Source organism: Cupressus sempervirens, chromosome 6 (assembly GCF_028749045.1).
Source record: "Cupressus sempervirens isolate cs-2001-9-10 chromosome 6, ASM2874904v1, whole genome shotgun sequence".
Lineage (NCBI taxonomy): Eukaryota > Viridiplantae > Streptophyta > Pinopsida > Cupressales > Cupressaceae > Cupressus > Cupressus sempervirens.
The window spans coordinates 28,356,758-28,377,773 of NC_143123.1; the positions used below are offsets into that span (position 1 = coordinate 28,356,758).

General features: G+C 36.1%; 1 protein-coding gene across 10 annotated transcripts in view; it reads left to right on the top strand.

Moving 5' to 3' along the window:
- FUS5 (Proteasome component (PCI) domain protein) overlaps positions 1-21,016 on the top strand; it is a 36,664-nt gene that overhangs the window by 7,147 nt on the left and 8,501 nt on the right. The window lies entirely within an intron of this gene.

Below are 21,016 nucleotides of genomic sequence, written 5' to 3' on the forward strand. Positions count from 1 at the left end.
TTCAACTTGAGAACAGAAAAATTTAAGGGAGAAGATCAAATTAGACTCCAATATTTTTAGAAAATAATGGCTTGTTCTAAAGATATTCATTTCTCACACAGTTAAATAATATAATAGATGGAAGGTCACATACTGATCATTTAAGCTAGATATTGGCTTGTGTTTTTTTGGAATTCTCATTCATTATTAAGTTGTTTAGATAAACATGAGCATGTTTCCATTTATTTATGGTAGGGCTGATGATCAGTTTTTGCTGTACAATTGGGAATGTCAAATGGACTAGTAACACTCAAAACTTTAGCAACTATTTACACAATTTCTTTAGTTTGCTATGATTTTACAGAGACCTACACATGCTCCTATTCCATTGGTCATATTTGAATTCCATCATTGTTGAAATTTTACAACCAAGATGGAGAAGACAAATGTTTGGATTGAGGATGACAACCTTGTTAATTGCATATGTTGAACAGATATTAAATCTCCCTTATTTAAACCGCTTTCCCATTTCTTTCATAGATCTACATCCTCTATAAAATTGTGAATCTGATGTGGTCAAAACTTCTAGACCTTTATACTGGTTCACTCAGAGAAACCTTTAGTCACAGTCTACTTTGTTTCCAGTCTGGGTTTGTGGTCCAGATCTTCATGCTTGCAGACAGGGTGTTGAACTTGGGCCCTTCATTTGTTTGAGTATGTCAGGCCCAAACCCCGGGCCTAGAGCCAGTCTCCTGTGAACTGCAGTCTGTTTTATTTTACGTTTTTGCTTTTCCATTGTGCTCTGATTTTTTTTTGTCATCACATTTCATGAAAAGAATAAATAAAGCAACTCTTCACCTTGCTGCCTCGTTTCTCCATTAATGGTGTGGGACTTCAACAAAAGTTTCCATTACAGTTAGGAAGGCATGAAAATTGTGTTATGAAAAAAATGATTCCCTGGCTTCTCATCCTTCTTTTTCTCCATTCAATGGTGCCAATTGCTGCATAAACATAATGTTATTTCTGTAGCGGTGTTACTATTGTTGCTCTTGCTGCCATTTTAAGTTCACATTCTGCTCATTCTGCTCTTGATTTGTACAGCTGTTTGGGATTTAAACTTTATGGCTTGTGTATTTACGATAAATCTCTAGTAATACCAATTGTATTTCTCTGAAAAAAGCAATAGTTACTGGTTTTATGTTGATAGAAAATTAAACATACGTTTTTCTTTTTAGTGCCTATAAGTGTCTACTGCATTGGGTCTTATTTTTTATGCTTTTGGGGTTTGGGTTACATTTTAATATTCTATTTATATATTATATGATACTTAACATTATTAATATATTATTTGTATGTTAAGTGCTATCTGAAGTTAAATCACTTTATTAGGATATATATATATATATATATATAGTCTAAAAAATATTCGGACTGTAATGATAGAACTGGCTTATTAAGCTAGGTATTATTCATTCAATCTAAAGAGACCCCTTGGTAGATAGCTTCCTCCAACTTTCATGGCATCCACTAGGTTCTGAACTTAGTTAGCTTATTTGCCCTTTATGATGGTAATTTCTGACATTGATACTCTGCTCTTGTTAACTGAAGGCTGATCCTCAACCAGAACTTTAATCTTCAGCTTTTAACTCACCGTGGCAGTAACTTATAATGGCAGTGGGGAGGTGGGGTTAACATTTGATGGCATGACCTTGAAAGTAGAACTGTTTAGAGTTGACATTTGTATATTTTGATTGGCAAGCTTTGGGGTTTTTATTGAACATACAGCATGAACATACATCATGTTAATGAATGGTACAAACCTGCTAGCATAGTAGCCTAGCAGGAGCACAAAGCTCGTGAGTACACTATATCAGTCAGGATCTGGAGCACAATCTAGAGCACCAGGTACCAAGGTACTTGGCGTAAACTCTAGGAGCAGTGATGCAAAGATTCAAACTTGCAAACATTTGTATCAATGAGAACACAAAGCCTGTAACCACAATAGCCTAGTTAAGATTTGAACCTTGGTGGCAGCAACAATGCCACACCTTAATTGTCACACTATGGGATGAACCCCATGAGCAGACATTCATTTTTTAAATATAAGATCATCAAAATTTCACAATAAAAATTAATCATACAGATGAAGCTATTTAAAAGTGAAATTTAACTCCCAAGCAATAAATAGTGGCATTTCTTGAGTGAAATTCAAAGTTACATACTGCTACCTGAAAATAGCACTTCAAATAAAAATAAAGTAAGCAAAGCAGATATAAACAAAAAAAATTAAAATTTTGTGTCTAATAGTATAAAGTATATAAAATAGTCTTAAAAAGTAAAATAAAATTGGAGTGCCCTGTTCAGATGAAATCTGATCATGCACCTCTTTTCGTTATGTTGAACTTTGCTTCAATTAGCCCACACAATAATCAATACCAGCACACAAAAGAAAACAGTTACCAAAGTCAAAATCTTCATAAATCAGGAAAATAGAGAGACATCTTCAGTGCTGCTCTTAAGCACCAATTTCATGATATAAATAATAGTGTGGCAAATAAAATGACCAATGAGGTGGGAAGTCATATTCATAGCAATGTGCTGTTCTTTATAAAGCCCTTGAGTGCTTGTAAAAGGTCTCTTTGGAGGGAGAGTGTTGCAAATGCATTTTTGGCAAATTTTTGGTATGATGAAGAACGTAAGGCAGCCAAGAGATCCCTAAAAGGGAGAGAATTGAGCAAAGAATATGAAAAATTGGTACAATCAACTAAAGAAGAATGTTTAAATGCTAGAAGAAAGGAGTTGATTTTTGGAAGGAACTACAACAAAGAAGACAACAAATTGAGAATGTCCAATGGCTAGAATATGCAAGACATGAGAAAGGCTCCCCTCCCATAGTGAATGAACACAAGGGTGGAAATCTTCACAGTGGATGATGTTAAACAAGGAATATAGAAATTTAAGGCAGGGGACATAAATGGGCTTCGGACTGAATTCTTTAAGTGCGGAGTTCCTTGCCTCTCACAGAAATAGAATCTTCAATAGGATCATTGAGGACGACTTTCCGAAGGGAATGAATATTGTAGTTTTTTCCTCTTTAAAATTGGAGATATCAATAATCCATCTAACTACTGTGCTATTATTGTTAAACACAAGGGTGGAAATGTTCATGGTGGATGATGTTAAACAAGGAATAACGAATTTTGAAAATGGTAAGGCAGCGCATAGATGATGGGCTTCAGGCTGAATTCTTAAAGTGGGGAGTTGAGATCCTTGCCTCTCACATAAAGGGAATCTTCAATGGGATCATTCAGGACGACTTTTCAAAGGGGGCAACTCTTGTGGTTTTTCCCGCTCTTTAAAATTGGAGATATCAATAATGCATCTAACTACTGTGCTATCCCCTTCTTGGCAAACCTTATAATAGAATGTAGAATCAGCAATATGGCCGAAGATGAAGGGAAAGAGGAAAAGGACAAGCAAATTTCAAGTCCAGGCATTCTATTATTGATCATTGTGTCACCTGTAGGCACTAATATAAAAATGTGGGACAAACAAGGGGAAGAAGCTTATTCCCATATTGTGGACTTCATGAAAGCCTTTGACATGGTGCCTTAAGACAAATTATAGAACAAAATGTAAGAATTGGGTATTTTGGATGGGTTTAGAGCAGCACTGCATAGATTATATGAGAAAGTGTGAGCTAAAATTAGTACAAGTGGAGGAATGACCTAATGTTTTGGTAGTGACATTGGCTTTTAGCAAGGATATCCTCTAGCCCCCACTTTCTTTGCTTTGTACATTGATAAGTTGGAAAACGAGTTAAACAAAACAGACAGAGGTATCTAGTGTATAACAACTTTATCCTATTATCAAAAACAACTCATGGATTATGAGGTCAAATAAGGTCCTTGTAATACTTTTGTGAGGAGGTTGGGATGCAAGTGAATATCACCTAAACCAAAATTATGATTTTTTCTTTAAAGAGGAAAGACAAACAAATTTCCTTTAGTTTTGAAGGCAGCCTGTTGGAAATAGTGAAAGCATACAAAAATCCTGGGATGGACTTCCACTATAAGCTCAGTGGGAAGACTTGTGGGAGAAAAATAATGCAGGGGGATGAAAAGAATTTTACCTACTCCAAATAAGGTGTAGACAAGCTAAACTTTGGGACTGGAAAAGCAAGAAAACTCTTTTTGGTTAGCTGGTCATGCCTGTGGTCCTCTATGAATGTGAAGTTTGGGTGGCAGCGTGTCAAACTGCAGTTGGAGAGAGTTAAAGAGAATTTTGATGCACCTAATTACAGGCAATCTCAAAGTCGAAACCTCAGTCTTGTCTGAAATTCTTTGAGCAGAAGTAGGGACTTTTCTATTGGAGGCGTCAGTGATAACTTGGCTAATAAGTTATTTAAAGAAGGTTGAAAACATGGATAACCAACATTGGCTCAAAATAGCCATGGAGGAAGGTCTTAATCATAGGAAAGAAACAATTGATTGAAGCAAAACAAAAAATGTTTGAGCTAGTGAGACATCAAGCCGCATGAATGTGCTAATAATAGGAAATAAAAAAGTTTTTGACAGGAAAACTTAGGACTGACATGCGGGCTAATCATATTGGGCGAAAAACACATATTATGTTAAAGAGTTCAATCCAATTTGTGAACATGGAGAAAAAGTATATTGAGGGACAGTTATTAAAGGAAAAGAAAGTTTTTTAGTTGTGCAATTGAGGTGGGATTGCATTATCTCAGATGTGACAAAGGCAGGTGGAAAAGGCCCAAGAAAACTTGGGTAGAGAGAACTTCTTGAATGTGCACTGTTTATGAGGATATCCGTACCCCATATGGACACTTCGTGAAGGTTGTCCCCATGCACCATTTATTTGATGATGATAAAATCAAATTTGACTGCTAGCTTTCAAGTAAAGGTTCATAGCAGAAGATCTAACATCAAAAGGAGTATGAAGATCGTTTAAGGATGCTATTCACAAGCCCCTTGACCCTTCAGTCTTGTGGAAGTCATTAAATCATCCATTCATTCGTTGTGTTAGAAAATGTTAATAATGTTATGTGCTATATTTCATTTAGGAAATGATCAGGTGTTTTTGTGCTTGAGTCTGATCATTTTTGAGTTATTTTTCTTATCCTTTTAATGTTTGCAAAAGCAACTTGCTCAAAAAAATGGGTTTCTTCTATTGTAAAGTTGTGAAATCAGAAGTTGATTAAACACAACATTTCACTTAATGAACAGTTATATTCATACCAAAGAACCAAAACTCAGAATTGTCTCAGAATCAGCAAGGCTGTCCTGACCTGTGAATCGGGTCGGAATCAGCAAAGTGAAAAAACCCTTGAAATTTAGAGATTTAATCAATTTAAAACTTATTTCATGCACCCTTTATTGAATGTAACTTAGAAACACTATAAGATCATCAAATGGAAGCTAACATACATAAACACTTGACATGAATGATAAATCCATCACATGCGTAAAATGTAAATTGTAATTTGTAGTTGAAATAAATAGAAAACATAGGATCATATGACATACATATATAGAATTATAAATTTTGTCAAATATAAATGTATGTAAGATGAAGATCCATGAGATGCATGTCTGTCTGTAAACAAAATGGGAAGACAAGTTTATCTGCTCTAGCTCTAGCTCAAGCTCAAGTCCATCTCTCACTTTTCCTCTATTTTTGTCATACTGAACAAATAGAAGGCCTTTTATGTTAAAGTGTAGCCTCAGTAGAAGTGAAGTACACATTATGTTAAGTATATGAATTTGTAATTCACTCATATATACACACACACACACACCTCTCTGTCTCTATATATATAAATACACATATGTATATAATCACTCATATATTTCTGATGTTATTCATATACTTAATCATACTTCTATATCTCTAGAGTTAATATATATATATATATATATATATATATATATATATAGTTCATAAAACATTCGAGCCTGTCTCCTATTTCTATTGGGCCTAATATATGATTCCTTGGCTGATGAGCAACACGGGGACGCGTCCCCCCACCTTTTTGCCCCACATCCCAGAGACTTCAATGCACTGGGGACTTGGGGACTCCGTCCCCCCATCTCCAACAGCGCCACCAAATTCCGCCACCTCCATTGAGGATAGGGGACATCCTGGTGTTGACTATTTGTAGATTCGACTATTTATGTTTAATGTTCGATGTTCCAATTTAATGCAATGTTCAAGTATTTACTCTTTTACAGCTTTATATCTTATATTGCAATACATATTTTCGTAACTAGCATTTTAAGTACCATATATATATATATATATATACCCCCTCTCCTGTCCCTCGCCGCCGTCCCCCTACCGTCCCCAAATTAAGGCCCCTCTGGACCCCCGTCTCAGAAACTTGTCCCCTTGTTCCCCCTAGGGCAGTGTAACTATGCATATTAGTTAAGGAAATATAATTATTATGGTCCACGTAGGGACATGACCCTATGTGGCCATTGGCCATGTAGAGTCTTGTCCCTACGGGGACATGATTTCAAACTAATAGAAATAGAAGATCACTACTTGGAGAAAGTCATCAATCAAAAGGCAATGCACTGTCTACCAGCAGCGATTTCTAATTATTAAATTCTGCAGTTATATTAATATTTATATATTTAGAACACATCTCAGGCAATTATCAAATCAAGTACAATCATATATATATTCAGTCTGTCAAATCAGAACTGAATTATATATAAGAATTTCAGATCAGAACTGTAAGTGAATAATTGGAAATTCATTACTTCTATTTCTATCAGAGATCCTTTTTTAATTTACATGGTATCAAAGCCCAACTGATAGAGTATCACGGTCAGCTTTATCCAGATTGAAATCTATTAAATTATCTTTTATCTGAAACGATGGTGAATCATGTAAGATTAGAAGACAGACTTGAAGAGGTCTCGAACTTTGCATCATGGAAGGTACGAGTAATGATTATACTTCGAGAAATGGAATTAGAAGGATACATAGAGGTAAATAAGTCTATGCCTGAAAGTGATCCGGACAAAACAATTGGAAAAGACATAACAATAAAGCTATGAAGATCATTATAGATTCTGTCAAAAATCGTATACTCCCATCAATATCAATCCTCAAAACAGCATATGAGATGTTCACCACTATTAAAGAAGACATTCAAAATTAATAATACTAGCAGATTGCTAACATTGAAGCAACAACTACTATACATCAAAATGAACAATGGAGAGTCTATTACATCATATTTTTTAAGAATTACAAAATTAAAAGATCAACTTGCTGTCATCTGAAATCAAATAGATAATAAATATCTATGTTTAATTGCTCTAAAAGGTTTACCTTATCTTGGGAAACCTTTATCTGTGGATTAAGCTCTCGACCTGAACTACCAAATTTTGAGCAACTGAAAAATGGATGTACTCAAGAGGAGTTGAGACTAATCTCAATAGGAATCAGTCCACATCAAGAGGGAGAAATTCAAGCTCTACAAACTATTGCAAACAATAAAGGAAAGAAGGGTCAATTCAAACAGAAAAAGCGGGAAGGGAATTCAACAAAACAACAAGGAATTCAACAAAACATACAAGAAAAGAGATTGGTTCAAAGTACACTGCTTCAAATGTGACAAATTTGGTCACACTCATAAAGTCTGTCTGGAGCGGAAGAAAATTCAAGCAGCCCTAGCAAAAGTTAAGGATGAAAAGGATGAAAATTTAGCATTCTAGTTAGCCCTCTCGAGTGAACTCAACTCCAACAAAAATAAATGGAAACAAGCTTTAAAGACAAATTTGAAACTTTTGAAGGATACTCCTGTGAAGAAGGTAACTATTGGGGATAATTCTACATATCCAGCAAAGGGATTGGATCATGTTCAATACAACTAAAAATAGGAATCTCTCTTCAACTAAAGAATGTATTGTTTGTACCTGGCATAAAAAGAAACTTGGTCTTAATCTCTGGCCTTGCAGAACTCCAACATTAAGAATGCAATAAGTTAATAACCATTGTTTTATAGATGGAAGTTTGTACAAACTCTGTAACCTTCAAAATCTAGCCCTAAATCATGAAATCTCAAATACTAATGAAATCTGACATAGAAGACTTGGACATCTTCATTTTCGTGCCTTACCATCCATAGAAAAAAATAGTAATTGGGTTACCTAGTTTAAAACTTGATCATTCTGGAACTTGGAAAGGATGTGCATTAGGTAAAAATACAAAAGGGTCCTTTCCCAAAATTGAACATAAATCCAAAGGTGTACTTGAACTTATTCACACTGACATGTGTGGTCCATTGTCAGTACCTTCTCTAAGTGAATGTTTGTACCATGTAATTTTTATAGATGACTTCTCTAGGAAAACTTGGATTTGCTTCCTTAAACTTAAGGAATCAAATAAAGTGTTATCCAAATTCAAAGAGTTTAAAGCTCTACTTGTAAACCAAACTGGAAAGAAAATCAAAACTCTAGGATTCGACAATGGGGGTGAATACATTTCGGAAAACTTTAAAGAGTTCTACATCTTTGTTAGAGGGAGTTTTCTGTACCATATAATCCTCAACAGAATGGAGTTGCAAAAAGAAAAAATAGATTGATTGTAGAATCTACTAGAGCTATGATGCATGATCAAAATCTCCACATCTCATGCTGGGCTGAAGTTTCTAACACTACAGTTTACATTCAAAATAGATGCCCTTATTCAATATTAGAAAATATAACCCCTGAAAAAGTATTCACCGGAAATAAGCTAGACTTAAGTCATGTAAGAATCTTTGGATCTTTGGATTTACGTCCTTGGACAAAGAACTATTGAAATCAACAAAGATGTAAAATTTGAAGAAGACATACCTTTTGATCTCTCAAAGAACATTGATGAATCATACACAGAACGAACTACCGAATTAGATGAGAATCCCACAGTGGAAAATTAGAGGGGGAGTGATTCTGGAAGTCTTGCACCTCCAAGTCATAATACAGTAAATATTGAAACCCTAACAATAAAAAGAGGCCACTTTGAGCAAGAAAAATGATAGAAGAAAATCAAATAGAACCTGATGAAGTATTCAGAGAAAACAAGAGAACAAGGAGTCATTCATGTTATGTTGCAAAAATATCCAAATTCATCAAAACAAAACCTACAAATATTGAAGAAGCATTATCATGTCAATCTTGGAAAGATGTGATGATTGAAGAATATTAATCCATACTAAAAAATGATGTATGGGATGTTGTACCTAGACCTAAAGATAAATCTGTTGTCTCTTCCAAATGGCTATTTAAGATCAAACATGTTGCAGATGGAAGTATTGAAAAATACAAAGCTAGATTCATAGCTCATGGATTTTCTTACAAGGCTGGAATCGATTATGAAGAGACTTTTGTTCTAGTTGCTTGCTACACCTCTGTTAGAACTATTATAGCCATTGCAACATCTAAAGGTTGGAAAGTACATCAAATGGATGTTAAAATTGCCTTTCTAAATGGTGTCATCGAAGAGGAAGTATACATAGAACAACCAAAAGGATTTGTCACTCATGACGAAAATTCCTATGTATGTAAATTGAAGAAGGCACTCTATGGTCCTAAACAAGCCCTAGGGCATGGTGAAGACCATCTTATAGCAAAGTGCAAATAGGATCTAGCAGCCGAGTTCGACATGAAAGATCTTGGACTTCTTCACTACTTCTTGGGTCTAGAAGTATGGCAAAAGGAAAATTACATTTTCTTAAATCAAGGAAAGTACATTGTTGACATCTTGACCAAATTTGAGATGATGGACTGCAAGCCCTTGTCTACACCAATGGAACAAACTTAAGAACGATGAGTTTAATTTAGAACCTGCTAATCCAACTTACTATAGACAAATAATTGGATCATTAATGTACTCGATGATCACTCGTCTTGACATCTATTATGCCACCAATACTTTAAGTTAATTCATGTGCCAACCTAAGAAGATTTATCTCATGGCAGTGAAACACATCTTACGATACTTGCGCAGTAAGATCAGATTTGGTCTTAAATATGAGCAAGTTGAGATCCAACTTCATGGGTACTCTGATTTTGATTGGGCCAGCAATTCCATTGATCGTAAGAGCACTACAAGATGTTGTTTGAGTCTTGGTTCAGCTATGATATCTTGGTTTAACAAAAAAAAAAAATATCGATTGCCTTGAGTTCCATTGAAGCAGAATACATAGTTGCCTCTATGGGAGCTAGAGAAGCATTATGGTTAAGGTAACTACTCGTTGGATTATTTGAGAAGCCTCTGAAGCCTACAGTCATTCATTGTGACAATCAAAGTTGCATCAAGAAAACATATTGAAATTCCCTACCATTATATCAAAGATATGGTGTATTGAGATGTTCTCAAGTTAGAGTACATTAGTACAATGAGCAAACAACCGACATATTCACTAAACCTCTATCCAAGCCCCAAATTGGAGTATTTTAGAGGTAAACTAGGGATGGTTCAAATATGATTGTAACTACTGAAATTAAATCTTAGGTTTTTTTTTGGTAATATATATGTATATTCTTATAAATTCTTGATGAAAAAGTTACTATCTTCTATTTGCATGTGATATTTCATGAAAGGTGACAATCTTTCATTGATATATATAAACAAAAGGTAACTATTGTAAGATGACGATCTTATCAATAGTAGACCTGCTATCATGAAAAGACTTCTCTAAATTGTTGTCTCGGAGACCATGATAACGGGCGTAATATGATCATGATACTTGTTATGATAGAGTTCATGACATTGAGAATCCTTGTTGTTTGATAGACTACATTAAGTTGCTGTCCCAGAGTGCCGGAAATCAGATAACCTATTCTCTTGATAGGTATCAATAAAGTTGATACCAGTGCACATGTCACTAGAATAAGAGAAACCTTGATGACTCACTTCTCCCTCACGAAGAGGGAGTGTTAAAATGTAGCTTCAGTAGTAGTGAAGTACACATTATGTTAAGTATATGAATTTGTAATTCACTCATACACACACACACATACACACACATGTATATATATGTATATATATACATATATACACGTGTGTATATAATCACTCATATTTCTGATGTTATTCATAATACATATACTTAATCATACTTGTATATCTCTGAAGTTTATATTATATTTATATATATATATATATACACACACACACATACACATGTATATATATGTATATATATACATATATACACATATTTATATAATCACTCATATATTTCTGATGTTATTCGTAATACATATACTTAATCATACTTGTATATCTCTGAAGTTTATATATATATAGTTCATAAAACATTCGAGACTCTCTCCTATTTTTATTGGGCTTAATATATGATTCCTTGGCCAATGACATATTAGTTAAGGAAATATAATTATAATGGTCAATGTAGGGACATGATCCTACGTGGATAATGTCCACGTAGCGTTATGTCCCTATGGGGACATGATTTCAAACTCATACAGATAGGAGATCGCTGCTTGGAGAAAGTCATCAATCAAAAGGCAATGCACTGTCTAACAGTAGCGATTTCTAATTATTAAATTCTGCAGTTAGATTAATATTTATATATTCAGAACACATCCCAGACAATAATAAAATCAAGTACAATCATATATATATTCAGTCTCTCAAATCAGAACTGAATTATATATAAGAATTTCAGATTAGAACTTTAAGTGAATAATAGGAAATTCATTACTTCTATTCTCTATCAGAGATCCTTTTTTTAATTTACATGTTAGGGTTACAAGAAAGAGAAGTGTGAAAAAAATCACTAAAAAAAGTTATATTGTTTTACTTTTTAAAGTTGCCTGATTGGGCTGCCCAATTTTTTGAGCTGATTCATGGCGGTATAACCAAGAAATCGATGATTCAATTCACCGATTTACAAAAAATTGCCTGGCTTGAATCGAACTGCTGAATTGCATGATTCTTGTTACTCTCTGATTCATAGAGAATTGCCAAAGAATTGTTGACCTGCATAAATACAAAATAGAGAAAGAGTTGTAGTTCATAGAAAAATAAAGTATTTTTGATTGCAACCACTCAGTTTGTAGCTGATGACTGTTGGTAACGTCCAAAAGTTTTCCTTGCATTTGCAATTAATCAGAAGTTGTTATATCCATCAGCTGATTTGAGCACATTTAAAAAAAAAACCATCCTGTTTGCAACTTGATAACCCAAACAATTTATTCTTGTCCAAGACAAAACAAATAAATATCAGCAAACAGTAAACATGAGCTCTCTTCAATAGCCATAAAGATCTGTTAAGGTGCTTCCTCTAGGACATCAATAAATGAGATTCACTCTCTTTGGTGTGTGTTATAAAACCAAAACTATGCTAAGCAATCAAAACTCTTTTGAAGAGAGTCTCTTTTGAGGAAGCAATGTCTCTGGATGAGTTGAAAATGAATATTTCAGGAGACAACTTCAAACTTCTCTGGAGACAAATGTTTTTCAGAAATAGAAGAATCTCCTGTATGGGCTAAATTCTTATTTTTCTTACAGTGACAATTTTTAATATACTTACCCACATGATCTGCAGAATCAACCCCCAAGTATTAATAGCTCTTTTCCTACGCTTCATGCAACTTAACTCAAACTTGGTAATGACTTTACAGTTTTGGAATTTTTGCAAAGTTCTGATAACAATAAAAATAGATGTAGAACCATTTAGTAATTTTAAATAACATGTGATCACTCTGACAGCATGATGCTGGTGCACTTTTGGCCCTTTGGGTAAAAAATCAAATTCTTGACACTACTCGGTGGGGCTAAGGAATATTTTCTTTCAAGGTTTGCAGATACTATGGGACCAAGTCTGGAGTGAACTTTTTTTCTGCTTCAGACATGGAGAAGTCTCCCACCATTCCTTCCTCTCTGTCGCTGCCTTCTTTTGTAGACTTGCTGAAAGAGCATCCCCCCCTGCTGGTGGTTCAGAATGCCATTTTACCATTTCAAACACTTGTTGACCAAGAAGTAGTGGGCAACGTCTATACAGCCACGAAAATGCACTTCCTTACGAAGGAGAGGACTTAGAATTTTTTTTGAAAAGTTAGAAAAAACAATGTAAAGGGAGTGCATTTTCGTGGCTGTATAGCCACGGGCTAAGTAGTGTAGGTCATGGAATCAGTGGATGTTGGAATGACTGAACCTTCTACTCTATATGTCGTCCCTCTTCTACTAAGTTGCTGGTTCGGGTTCAAAAAACTATTACAATAATAGATAGCTTCTGTTATATCTATTATTATTTAATGGTTATCTATTTGTAATCTCTATTGTAAATATTAGAATGTTTCTAATACTTAGTTGTTAGTTAACTGTTAGCTAGGATAGAATGTTTTTACGAGAAACATCGTTTATTCATTTGTATATATTGATCTATTGATCATTGTTAATAACAAACAAGTATTTACCAATTACTTTGTAATATGGTATCAGAGCAAATACTCTAATCTTGGCTCTAGCGTTCTATCTTTGGTTCCCACGCATGACCATAACTCCATTTTTTGTGGCCCTTTTGTCTGCAAAATGCCTGAAAAATGCATCTATATTGATGCTATTCCTGGGTGATGATGATCCGCAACTTTCCAGCGTGCATTTTTTCGGCGCCTGCCTAAACCAGTTCTTTCCAAAAAATGTGACTGTTTTCTGATTTTTGACCCTCTTCATGGTCATTTCTTGCTCTATTAAAGGCATCTAAGGTTTACAACCCTCAATCTTAGATCAGCACCCAACAACTGCATTTTTCTGCCAAATCCTTCATTATTTTGGAGGTTTTTTCAACTCAAGCCGTTTTATTTTGAAACCCTAATTTTCTGTATGGAGCCATTTTTTCAAGATTCTTGGTGGGTTTTTCAAGAACTTGGCAAGGTTTTCGTCCATTTTGTTTGGGTACCTCAATTTTCGTGCCTCAATCTTCAAGCTAGTGGATCCAAAATCTGGCAACATATTCCTTCTGGGTTTTTCGAGCTCTCTTTCTGGGTACATCTTTGACCAATATTCTTCTTGAGGGAAATTATAAATTCAAAGGTCGGAATTATGGCATGTAGAAGCAACGAATGTTAACAATCTTTGAATATCGAAATACTGATCAAATTGCTTTGGGTGTTACATATCGTCAGACTGCAACTGTTACGGATCATGATACATGGGATCAGAATAATTGGGATGCTTCTCAAATTATTAGTAGCTGATGATCAGCTCCCTCATACTCCATCCGGCAAGATAGTTGCCGAGATATGGGAGCATCTCAAGAAACTACATGAAACTTAAGACAAAAGCCGGGCCTCTTTCTCAAGAACTCTCTGTTTTCTATTGTCATGGATGGGCAAAAATTGCTCCAAGAACACCTAAATAAGATTCAGGATATGCATGATCAGTTGCTTTCCATTGGACGCAAGATGGAAGAAGAGGAAATTGTGGTAATAGCCCTCAAAAGTTTACCCATGTCCTAGGAGCATTTTATCCGGACTCTCAACATCACTTCTATAGATCTTTGCACACTTCTGCTTCGGCAAGATCAGTGGAAACAACTTGATAGCAGTTCCAGCTCCATCTCTACAAAGCAAGCCTTTGCTGCTAAATCCTTTTAGAAGGATAAAGGCAAGTCTCATCCGTAACAATCTTCTCAGTAAAAGTCCTCTGCTCCAGCATCAGAGGGCTCCATCAAAAAGAACATTCAATGCAACTATTACCACAAGTATAGTCAAATGAAGGTTGAATGCCATAAATGTTTAGTTGCCCAAGCTAAGCAACCTGGTTCACATCCTAAAGCGAACAACGCAAAGCACACAAAGCGGACAACATCCAACTTTTACACCTTCATGGCTAAAAGACTCGTAAATCATGTGAAGTTGTCGGCCTGGTACATTGATTCAGGTGCCTCGTCATTTCACCCACCGCAGAGATTGGTTTACTGACTAACAACCTTTCTCAGATTCAATTATTTTTGGTGGAGGGGAAGAGTACACTATTATCGACAAAGACAACATTCAGATTCAGTCCTAGGAGCATTTTATCTGAACTCGCAACATCACTTTTACAGATCTTTGCACACTTCTGCTTTAGCAAGGTCGGTGGAAACAACTTGGTAGCAGTTCCAGCTCCATCTCTACAGAGCAAGCTTTTATTGCTAAATCCTTTTAGAATGATAAAGGCAAGTCTCATCCACAACAGTCTTCTCAGTAGAAGTCCTTTGCTCTAGCATTAGAAGGCTCCATCAAAAAGAACATTCAATGCAACTACTGCCACAACAAGTATGGTCAAATTAAGGTTGAATATCAGAATCGTTTAGTTGCCCAAGCTAAGCAATTTGGTTTGCAGCCCAAAGTGAACAGTACAGAGCGCACTGAGCAGTCAATATCTGCCTTTTACACCTTCATGGCTAAAAGACCTGTAGATCATGTGATGTTGTCTGCTTGATACATTGATTCAAGTGCCTCTCATCATCTACCCACCGCAAAGATTGATTTACTGACTAACAACCTTTCTTAGATTCAGTTATTTTTGGTGGAGGGGAAGAGTACACTATTGTCGGCAAAAGACAACATTCAGATTCAATCTACTGGGAGGAATCTCATTTTCCTCGATGTGTACTATGATCCAGGGATGGAACTCAATCTACTCTCACTCAGTCAGATGTTGTCATACTCTCCGCTGTTGGATATCACTTTCAGCTCACACTAGTGCACCATTACTAATGGGGAACCTCAGTCTGTTGTTGTAGTTGACCTTGAGGATCATGGCCTTTTCAGACTTGTTGATTCTGGTGATTTTCAAAACCTAGCTATGGCTGCTTGAAGGTCTTCTGTCAGCTCACTTTGGCATCAGTGGTATGGCCACTTAAACGTGCATTATCTCTCTCAGCTTGCTGGGGAATAACTTGTCCTCGGTTTGCTAGAGATTCAGACTCAGCCTGGAGTTTGTGATGCATGTCAGATTGGGAAGCAACATTGCACATCTTTCCTATTGGCGATTCATGACACATTTCTCAGGTACTTCAACTTGTTCATGCCAATATCAATGGCCCTATGCCTACTCCTTTTGTTCTTGGGTCCAGGTATTTACTATTGTTTGTTAATTATTTCAATAGAAATATGTGGGTATATTTTCTTAAAAAGAAATCAGATGTGTTTTCTGTATTTTTGAAGTTCAAATCTCTAGTCAAAAAAGAGTCTAGAAAGATGTGGGTGTATTTTCTTAAAAAGAAATCAGATGTGTTTGTTGCATTTCTGAAGTTAAAATCTCTAGTCGAAAAAGAGTCTAGGAAATGTATTATTACTCTTAGGACAGATAATCGGGGGAAATTTTGTTCTACTAAATTCTCTAACTTTTGTGATATTCATGGCATCAAGTGACAGTGAACCACACCCCACACACCACAACAGAACAGTGCAGTTAACCACTCCCCACACACTACAGTAGAATAGTGTAGTTGAACGTGGAAACAAAACAATCATCGAGATGGCTTGATCCATTCTAGAACACAAACATGTTTCGAAGAAGTTAACATTGTAGTCTATCTTTTGAACTGGTCACCCATTGTGGTGGTCAAAGGTAAGACTCTGAAAGAGGTGTGGTCGTATTGCAAGCCCAAAATCAATCACTTGAAGGTTTTTGGCTCTCTTGACTATGTTTTGATTGTTGATGCGTTATTCACCAAGTTGGATGCCTAGAATCATAAACTCATGCTTGTTGGATACAATAGTCTTCACAAAGCCTACCTATTGATCGACACTGAGACATCTCATCTTCTGTACAGTCATGATGTAGTCTTTGATGAACAACGAGGACATTCATGCTTATTTCTCTTGTTCTTGATCCAATAGATCAACCTATGAAGGTTCATGATTTGGGAGTTTGGCTTCCATTAGGTCCACCTGATGGGAGGGCTCCCACAGCTCTAGTTCTACCAATGATTCTTGTACAGACACCTACACCTTCTCTTGAAAGATCTCCCAAATTTGTAGATGCTTTACTTGAGTTTGATCAAAATTCTTTTGATGAGGAACTTGATCATAGAGAATCTCCTAATGCTAATGTCGGTCCTTCTCTTCGGCCAAAGTAGAGGGCTAAGGCATTTGTTGATCTTCGAGATAATGAGCTCATCTATGGGAGAACTGCTTGAAAAAGAACAAACCTATAGAGTCAGTTAATTTTGTTCGTGGCCAACATTCATAATGTGTTTGAACCTCAAACATACTCTGAGGCTAAAGGAATTCTAGAGTGGGAACAAGCCATGATATTAGGACACCAAAACCTGTTGAAAAATCGCACCTAGGTCCTTTGTGATCTTCCCCCAGGGAAGAAATCCATTGGTTGCAAATGGGTTTACAAAATAAAATACAAAGCTTGTTTAGTTGGAAAGGGCTTTTCTCAGCGTCATGACATTGATTATGAGGAGACCTTTGCTCCTACAACAAAGATGAGCACTATCAGGTTAGTCCTAGCCATGGTAGCACAATTTGGCTGGAACGTCCATCAGATGGACGTCAAGATTGCTTTCCTGAATGGTGACCTACAAGAAGAGGTCTACATGACGTAGTCTTCTGTTTCAAGGTTGGTAAAGAACATTAGGTTCTCAGGTTAGTGGAAGCTCTCTATGGTTTGAAGCATGCCCCTAGGGCACGGTACATGAAAATTGATAAGTACCTCAATGATCAGGGCTTCTAGAGGAGTTCATTAGAATCAAATTTGTATGTCAAGACTACTAATAGTGACATCGTCCTTCTGGTCATTTAATTTGATGGTTTGATCATCATTGATAGTTTGACATTTTTGATTCAGGGAATCAAACAAAGTTTATGCCAGTCTTTTGATATGATTGATCTCAAGCTCATGCATTATTGCCTAAATGTTGAGGTTTGGTAGTAGTCTTTTGGTATATTTATTTCTTAGTCCAAATATGTTAGGGTTTTGTTATACAGATTCTATATGTAGGATTCCAAGCCGGCATGTACACCAATGGAGAAAGGTCTAAAGTTATCAGCCAAGTTTGATTCTCCTCCCATTGATGATACTACATACTGGCAAGTAGTAGGCAGCCTCATCGACCTCTTTGCTACTAGATCTTATATCAGCTTCACAATCAGCTACATCTCACGCTTTTGGAAAACTCCTAAGGCTGATTGTTGGATGGCAGCAAAGCGTGTGCTTCATTTTGTAAAGGGCATTGCATATTATGGACTTCTTTACTCTCGGAGTTCTAATCATAGATTTAGTGGGTTAACAGATTCATATTGGGCAGGTTCTGTTGACGATAAAAAGTCAACTTCTGGATATGTGTTTAGTTTGGGATCCGATGCCATCATATCGACCAGTAAGAAGCAATAGGTCGGTTCTTTCTCCTCTATCAAGGCTGAATACAGAGGGACAGTTAAGGCAGGTTGTGAAGTTGTTTGGCTTTGTCGAATACTCGGGGATATGTATGTCACCAGCAAGATTGACCACTTTGTTTGTTGACAACGAAGGTGTTATCAAGTCAGCACGAAATCCAGACTTCGATGAATGAACCAAGCATGTGGATGTACACTGTCATTACATATGGCAGCTGGTTGAAGACGAGATAATAGACTTGCAGCATGTTCCTACAACGAATCAAATTGTAACCATTCTCACCAAGCCTCTTGGTCTTCATAAGTTTTTCAAATTTAGAGGACAGTTTGGTGTCGTAGATAGATTAACCATTAAGGGAGGGTATTACGATAATAATAGCTTCTATTATTATCTAATGGTTATCTATTTGTAATCCATTGTAAATATTAGAATGTTTCTAATATTAAGAATATAATGCTTCTATTCTTTACAATCGTTTCCTAAGGAAACATCGTTTATTCATTTGTATATATCTATCTACTGATCACTAATAATAACAAGCAAGCATTTACCAACTACTTTGTAATAAGAACTAGTTCGCTGGTACAACAAAATTTTGAAATGGGATTTGGGTTCGTTAGTACAAAAACATGTGAAAATTATATACACACACATTCAGATATATGCAGTCTAGAAGCATGAATTAAGATTAGAATGCCATAGTGTGCCATAAAACAACAAAAACACTAAATTTGTAATCATAGCATCGTATCAACATTGAAATATCAAAATAATTATATTGAGTTCAAGTATCATGGTTTTGACTTTCAAAAATTTGAACTTTGTTCTAAGTTTCTATCATCAATGGGTCATCTAGATCTTCATCATCTTCTTCATCAAAGGCATTATTTGGTCCACAAACGATGCCAATGCCAATGGGACCAGCTGCACCAATAACATTTTCGCTTTTCAATTCCTCAAATCGTAATTAGCATCCCACTTGAAAAATGTTATAAAAATAGCCTGCAATGCCCTTCACCTATTGAAGATATTGTTTAATTTTTAAGATATGATTTATCACTATTGAGAGCTTCAAATTAATCGGACAGAGGTCAGTATCAGTAATTGGATATAAAAATATCACTGGAAGAAATCTTGAGGGCTAGTTTAATTTGATGTAATAAATATTTGATGTTCAGCAAATTTTGTTTTGTAATGTGAAAGATCTTATTCAAATTATGTAATAATTGTCTTCTGCACTGAAGTATAGAATGTTTCTCAGTGGAACTGTACCTGGTTCACACTTGGTTTGCCCTGGTTCGATCTTGGTCTTACCTAGGTTAAGCCTGGACAAACCAACCTGCCTGGGTGCGAACCCTGGTCAAACCCACAGGCGAGCCAGATCAAGATCATGGACAGTTTCAAACTTTGCCTAGTTCGGAGGGCTAGGGGGGGCGAACCATATAACTTAGCTCTTCTTGCTTCCTCTAATCTAGAGCTGATACTCGTGTATGACCCAGACTTAGTCTCAGTCAACTGGTATCTGGATTTTGTACAGCTTGGGTATGCTAGAGGGAATCGGACAGAAAACAGCATTGAAAGAACACTAGCTCTCAAGGAGTGGGTAGAAAATTTGCGAGGAATTGATCACTTACCAAGGAGAGCTATTGGTTACTGAAGGAACAATGAGGCCTCTCAATTCTTACTGGTTTAAAGGTAATCAATGATTATCATTATACAATTTTCTAATAATAGGGGATTAAACAGAAGCTACCATCAAGCTCATATGATACTCATGTGTACGACCCAGACTTAGTCTCAGTCAACTGGTATCTGGATTTTGTACAGCTTGGGTATGCTAGAGGGAATCGGACAGGAAAAAGCATTGAAAGAACACTAGCTCTCAAGGAGTGGGTAGAAAATTTGCAAGGAATTGATCGCTTACCAAGGAGAGCTATTGGTTGCTGAAGGAACAATGAGGTCTCTCAATTCTTACTGGTTTCAAGGTAATCAATGATTATCATTATACAATTTTCTAATAATAGGGGATTAAACAGAAGCTACCATCAAGCTGCTGTTTGTAGATTGTTAGAAAAAGGTAAAACTAATTCTCATTTTTCTCCAGGAGACAAAAATATCTCTGGATCTCATCTGTAACACTGTTAATAAAATCTGGAAGGCAGCATATGGTTGCGGCTATTTGTCAAACTTCTGACTTCTGGAGGCAAAATTACTCCTTGGAACTCCCTTGAATGGTCGACTATAGATAACATTATGTCCTCACCCCGCTTTACCAATAATGTGATTGTTGACCGGATTCCAGTTACAAACTTCTACAGTGCTCAAAAGTTGGATGGCTTGAAAGATAGTGGATTTCTGTCCATGGAGTGAGAGACTCAAGAGAAGAGCTTAATTGGATTGTTGCAAGTGGCTTAAATGCTACATTATATAGAAACCAAGGAGGAGGCCTCCCAACTTTAGGCCCAGGTGATCGCTTTAAAGATTGCTTAAGTTCAGGAGCTATATCTGTTGGATATTCAATGTTCAAATTCCAAATTTTGTTGGACCAGCAAGAGAGGTGCATCACACACCAAGAAAGTAAGGTGGACAGGTTTTTTATTTTCTTCTGAGGCCTATGTAGAAATGGACCCTTGTCCTTTAGATTTGAGAGGGACCT